This window comes from Mirounga angustirostris, unplaced genomic scaffold, assembly GCF_029215605.1.
Source record: "Mirounga angustirostris isolate CCGP_5_RB_7025 unplaced genomic scaffold, mMirAng1.0.hap1 SCAF_9, whole genome shotgun sequence".
In the NCBI taxonomy this organism is placed as follows: Eukaryota; Metazoa; Chordata; class Mammalia; order Carnivora; family Phocidae; genus Mirounga; species Mirounga angustirostris.
In genome coordinates, this window is record NW_026991717.1 from 7,067,831 (window position 1) to 7,073,830 (window position 6,000).

Genomic DNA, 6,000 nt, shown 5'->3' on the forward strand with positions numbered 1-6,000 from the left:
TTATATAAGATTAGATGATGACTGACTTAAACATTTAAATATGGTGTGTGTCAAAACGTTGAAGGATCCGCAAACGCATCTATGAGTGGTGGGAACATGCTACGGTGAGGGCAGTGAGAATGCACAGGGAGGGACGTTTGAAAGGAAATATCAAAGACACTGGATCTTGGGGGAGAGAGAGAAGCAAGAAGCAAGAAGAGCCTCCGACTTTTGAACCCGTCTGCCGGGAGGCAGGGAGTCCCTGTGACAGCAATGGGGGAGGTCAGGGAGAGTAGCTGGCTTGGGGAGAAAGACAGCAAGTGTCGTGGTAGACAGTTGTGTGTTCAGACAGAGTTGGAGGGACGTTCGGGGGAGGTGGCCAGCAGGCTGAGAGAAATGTGAGCCTGGGACTTGGGAAAATGCTCAGCCTGGGGAGAGTCCACACGTGGAAAAGCAGGGAACATTGAATTCTACCCAATAAATACTAAAATAGACTTTAATTGCATACCGTAACCAATTAAGGGAGAGAGAAGCACAGAAAAGATGGAGGACGAGAGATTGTTGGATAGAAATTCGAGGATACTGAGAGAAACAGCCCCAGCCCCAGACATGTACAGAGGGAATGCCAGAGGCCTGGACACACTCAAGGGAAAGTGATGTATATAAGGGAGTTCTAGAGCAACAGAAATATAGACAAGTGTCAAGCGATGAATTTTCATGAACTGTAGACACAGCTAGAGTCTAGCTGGATGACAGTTTCATCTTGTGCCTATTAGGACTTATGGCTAATGAATTTTCAAAACTGTTGCATTTTGCATGGGTGGTTCAGTGGTAGAATTCTCGCCTGCCAAAACTGTTGCATTTTTTTTTTTGCAGCTGGGTCATAAATGAGGCTAGTGCTTCTTGGCACTTATTCCTAGGCACCAAAAAAAAAAAAAAGAAGAGATAGTTCTGATCCTCTTATGTACACTGGCCGAGTCTTATGCCCTGGGCTCACCTTTAGTTTCAGATCAAGTCAGAAGTCCAGTCCCCCAAAAGTCACCCCAGGCTCTCTGAGGATCCCTGGCTTTATAAGGGCTCTGTCTAGTTTGGGCTGGAAGTTCTCTACAGAGCTGTATCAGATCCAGTTTAATCTTTGAAGGATGAAGAAGAGAAGAGAGGGTGAACTTCATTCAGCTTGTTATTGCTGGCCTCCCATTTCCCACAGTTGATGGATTAGGACCACTGGGTCCCACTGTCGTGCCTCCAGAGTAAAGCATTCAATCAGGTCCTAAGTTGTGTGTGCGTCAAAAAAAGAAAAAGAAAGAAAGAAAGAAAGAAAGAAAGAAAGAAAGAAAGAAAGAAAGAAAGAAAGAAAGAAAGGAAGGAAGGAAGGAAGGAAGGAAGGAAGGAAGAAAGAAAGAAAGAAAGAAAGAAAGAAAGAAAGAAAGAAAGAAAGAAAATAGGGGCGCCTGGGTGGCTCAGTTGGTTAAGCGACTGCCTTCGGCTCAGGTCATGATCCTGGAGTCCTGGGATCGAGTCCCGCATCGGGCTCCCTGCTAGGCAGGGAGTCTGCTTCTCTCTCTGACCTTCCCCCTCTCATGCTCTCTCTCTCTCATTCTCTCTCTCAAATAAATAAATAAAATCTTAAAAAAAAAAAAAAAAAAAAAAAAAAAAGAAAGAAAGAAAATAGCAGCCATGCAGCCACCAAAGGGACACTTACAATTTAATCAGGAAACAGGAAATTGACAAATTAGAGCGATTTAGAGCCTTGACAAACAAGTATGAATATGTGAGAAAATCAATACTGAGTACAACTCACTGTGATCAAGAGGAGATTGAGGACAGATCCTGAGTGGGTCAACCAGGGAAGGGTAGGAGGGCCAGGAAAGGCTATGAATTAATTAGGGGGGCAAATAAACAGCACTTGCACTGGAGGGGGCAGAAGGGTTTCCCTCAAGCCCCCCCCAGCTTGAAAATCAGTTGTTCCCTGTGCCCAGGTGAGCTGGGTCCCGCTGCCTGCGCAAATCTCACACCCGTGAGTCTCTCTCCCCACCCCTGGCCCCTCTGCATGCCTTGGTTGGAAACGTAGCTTTTCCAGAGTCAAAAGCCAGAATACAAGGCACCTATTCACCCTGCTGGGTTTGAAATTCTCCTCCGAAATTCCTTTAACTGCAAACACCTTCTCCCGAGTACACTGTGCATCTTTTCAAATTTCAGACATAAACAGCAGCATGGCCCTGCCTGGCAATCCCCCCTCACTCTCCTGATAAAAATAGAAAGGGCCGAGGTGGGGAAAGTCGTGGGCACAGTAGGGGTTTTGTGGATCAACTGTTTGCATGGGTGTTCCTGACCCTCTCTGCCTATTTTGGGGAGGGGTGTCTCTCGGGGGAGCTTCAAGCTGGATTCTCGGGGGATTTGTCATCCCTGGCACCTTGGCCCCTTCCATTCTGGGCCCAAGACACATCTCTGTGGTTGTGTGTTTAACTGTGTGTCCCAGGGAGAAACACGTTTACTTGTGGTTATTGGCGCAGTTGTGGGGGATGGAAAAAGTGGTGGGAAAGAAGTGCGGGGAGGCAGTTCATTTCCAGAAGCCATTGGCATGAAAACCATCACGAGATACCCAATTGCACATGGCGGAGCCCCGGGTGTGGTGGGAGTTTAAATCAAGACTGGCACCATGACCCCATGAACAAGCGAAGGGCTTTTGGAGGTAACAAGGTGTTACTTGTGTGGTTGGGCCCTGCCGTATGCGATGGGGGTGAGTGAGGAGCGCAGGGTGAATTGGCCAGTTCCCTGAGCTGGGGCTTAGGGGACCCGCTCTAGTTCTAGGTGTGTCATTTACCAGCGACGTGCCCACTGGCCTCAATCCCCTCCTCAGTACAAGAGGAACTGCAATATCCCCCAGATAAAGAGGAAGGTTGGGATCCTGCTACTTCTCTGCCCACAACCATCCAGTGGCTTCTGGTCGCACTCAGGGCGCCATGGCCAGGAAAGCTTGAATGACCTGGCCCTGCCTCTCCCACCTCACCTCCTCACTCCCATGGGCTCCCTTACGTCCTAGCCCCCTCTCCTCTCTGGATTGTACTTGCAATATCAGGGAGGCCTTGGTTGACCACCCCAGCTTCTCTGCCTCCCTCGGGCCCTCCCTTATTAGCCCAGACCACAGTTTGCTGGTGTATATTTTGATCTGTTTACTTGTGCAGTGCCTGCCGTAGCCTCCCTTACCGGATTGTGAGCCTCGTGAGGGTGGAGACACATATCCCCGGCTCCCACCACGGTGCGTGCTGCTTGCAGCTTCTCAGTCAATATTTGTTGAACGAACGAATGGGTCTATTTGGTTCTCCTCTGTATCTCCTGTGTCTGGCACATTCAGATACCCTATAAGTGAGTCATAGCCACTCACGTGCATGGAGCACTCTGTGTGGGGTATTGTTCTAAGCACTTTCTGTGAACTCATTTAGTAGCCAGAATTACTCCTGTTTTACAAAAGAAAGAAAAAGAAAAGAAAAAAGGAAAGGAAAGGAAAAGAAAAGAAAAAAGAAAAGAAAAGGAAAAGAAAGAAAAGAAAAAGAGAAAGAGAAAGAGAAGAAACAGGCCCAGAGAGGTCAAGCACCCTGCCCTAAATCACACAGCTAGTGAGTGGTAGAGCAGACTCGATGCCAGACAGTGAAGTTTCAGAGCCTGTGCCTTTAACCTCTCACCATCCTGCTTGAATGAAGGAGTGAGTAAAGAACAACCAGCTCATTGCAGAGGTTCATAAACATTCATTTATTCCCCACCCCACCCACTTGATTGAAAGGGTAAAATTGGATCTTTTTTTTTTTTTTAAAGATTTTATTTATTTATTTGAGAGAGAGAATGAGATACAGAGAGCATGAGAGGGAGGAAGGTCAGAGGGAGAAGCAGACTCCCCGCTGAGCAGGGAGCCCGATGCGGGACCCGATCCAGGGACTCCAGGATCATGACCTGAGCCGAAGGCAGTCGCCTAAACAACTGAGCCACCCAGGCGCCCCAAAATTGGATCTTTATAAGACAGTAAAGATGCAGTCAGGTGCATAATCAGGAATAAGAATCAGGGGTGGGTAGGGTGAGGCCTCAGTACTGACCAGGCAGCTTCTCTCAGTCAGGAGGCCTTCCCGGGGATGGTGGGGTTGGAGCTGTTTAAATGATGAGAGAGAAAGGGGTGACAGGCCAAGCCAAGGGAGTTCTCTTTGGCTGAAAAGAAGTAAGGGAATAGGAAAAGTCTGCTTGTTTAGTCCAGTGTTGGAGCTCCGGAGTCTGACACCAGACATCAGTTCACATGCCACAGTTCAACTCCTGGCATTTGGTTGAGGCCCTGAGCTTTGCCACTTGCAGCCGTCCAACCCCACCCTAACCCTGCACTGGAATCCACCAGATCCTGAAGCGCTAACATCTCGGTCTCGGAGAAAAAGATCATTGCCTCAGAATCTTCAGGCTGGACAAGACTCTGGCATCCTTACCCTTGTGTTCTGTTAGGACTGAGCTGGTGGCTTGGACCCAAAGTTCAAAGTGGGTTTTTAGGAATCAAGGCTGTGTGGGTCACTGGGAGTAGGTGATATTGATCGTGGGCAGTCAGCATAGGCAGGGTTCCGCTGCAGTAACAACACCTCCCCAGATTTCAGTGACTTGAAATAACAAAGTTGCAATCCTCACCCATGCTCATATCCACCAGGGGTAGGTTGGGAGCTTTGCACCAGGTCATCACTGTCATCACTCCAGGGCAGGTAGGTGGAGCAGCCACCGTCTGGAGCTGCTTGCCATGGCAGAGGGGAGAGAGAGCTCTGGAGCATCACGTATTAGCAACTGAGTGCTCCAACCCAGAGTTGACACATGTCACTTCTGGTTACAAGTCACTGGCTAGAACTAGCCCTGTGACCCCATTCAACTAAAGTGGGAGGGGAAGTATAATCCTATGTGCCAGGAGGATGAAAAGCTGGAATATTGTGAACAGTCAATATTACTATCTCTAGTCAGTCTCTCAGTGATAGAGTAAGGTTTGGGTTCCACCTGGCTATTTTAGTCGCTAAGATCCCTTCCTTAGGGATCAGGATGTTTCCCAGAGTAGGTGGGGATGGTAATGATGCCCTGGGGATCCTGATGGCCCAATGACTGGGTACCCATTGCCAGAACAACCCATCAAACCTTGATGGAGGCCTTGGACATTTGTTAGAGCCCCATTTGATGTTCAGTTTGCCCAAGGTCTACTCTTCTGGAAAGAGAGGAAGGCAGCCTCCTCCCTACAGCTGTTCGTCACCAGGGCATTCAGGACTCAAAGCTCCCACTTAAGACATGTTCTGGGTCCAAGTCTCTGATCCAAGGTGGTGGGTTCATGGTGCTTGCCAGGGTGAGGCCTCTTCTTGTGAGCTCCTCAGAAGGCCCCATGACTTCACTCCTTGTCTCCTGGGACCTGCTCTTAAAGGCCACAGAGCTCGTGGAGGCATCACTGGAGCTGACCGTGGCCCTACAGGCTACACATTTCCCATCTCGGGTCCCCTGCCCACTCCATAAAGATGGTACAAGCAGAGAATGGAGCATCTCATGTGGTGAGAGAAAGGACGCAGGGAGGCATACCCGGAGCCCACGGGGTTCAGATTTTCCACGTGTGGCTTGGACTGGCTCAGGGAAGCCTGCCCTTCCTCACTTAGCAAAGCAGAGAGGAATAGGGGAAAAGCTTCCCAGCTTATTGGGAGATGGGGACGATACAGGCTGAGAGATTCCAAGCTGTTTCCTTTAGGAAAGCACACAGGATCAAATCTAGGGATTGTGCTGGGACTAGGGTCTGAGATGCTTCGAATTGCTTCATTTTGGGTCCAGAGAGACCCTGAGGCCTTGGTCCAAGTCCATTCCTTAGAGTCTAGTAGCTGAGGGATGGAGGCCTAGGAAGAGTCAGGGATGGGAGATGGAGGTAGGGATCAGAAGCCAGGTCATAGGAGAAGAGCTCACTGTCCATGGAGCCCCTCTGTTCTGCAGGGCAGGGACCACCTGGAAATCAAATAAAGGCTTCGTGAGAAACCAGAG